General features: G+C 71.8%; 1 protein-coding gene across 1 annotated transcript in view; it reads left to right on the top strand.

The window, feature by feature from the left end:
- Positions 1-433, top strand: part of MGAT3 (mannosyl (beta-1,4-)-glycoprotein beta-1,4-N-acetylglucosaminyltransferase) — a 25,922-nt gene that overhangs the window by 1,511 nt on the left and 23,978 nt on the right. The gene's annotated exons all lie outside the window — the stretch shown is intronic.

Raw genomic sequence — 433 nt, 5'->3', positions numbered from 1 at the left:
CCCTTTTGGGGGGGGGGGGGAACGAAAGAGAAAAGCCGGCGCTCCCCCTCCAGCCGCAAAGCCCCGCAACTACCTAGCGCCTTGCTCTCCAGCACGGTCCCCCTCCCGAAAGGGGCTGGGATGATGCTGGGGCCGGGCTGACTGCGGGAGTGGAGGGGGGGGCTATTGATTGGGAGGGGGCTGGAGGGCAGAGCCTGGGAGCGAGGGGAGGAGACGCGAGCACGCACGCACACACACACACACGCACACACACACACACACGGGCACAAAGGGCCGTGCATGGCTGCGGCCGCCCACCGCAGAGAGGAGAGCGCTGCGGCTTCCCGCGGCCCGGCCCGCCCCGGCCCTGAGCGCGAGATGGAGCCGCGGGCGCGCGGGAGAGGGCGGCGCTGCTGCTCCGCTTGATGCTCCCCAGCCCCGCGCGTGTCCCTGG

The sequence above is a fragment of the Gavialis gangeticus genome, unplaced genomic scaffold, assembly GCF_001723915.1.
Source record: "Gavialis gangeticus isolate Ggan-Ray unplaced genomic scaffold, GavGan_comp1, whole genome shotgun sequence".
Lineage (NCBI taxonomy): Eukaryota > Metazoa > Chordata > Crocodylia > Gavialidae > Gavialis > Gavialis gangeticus.
This window is presented reverse-complemented; position numbering and strand designations above follow the sequence as displayed.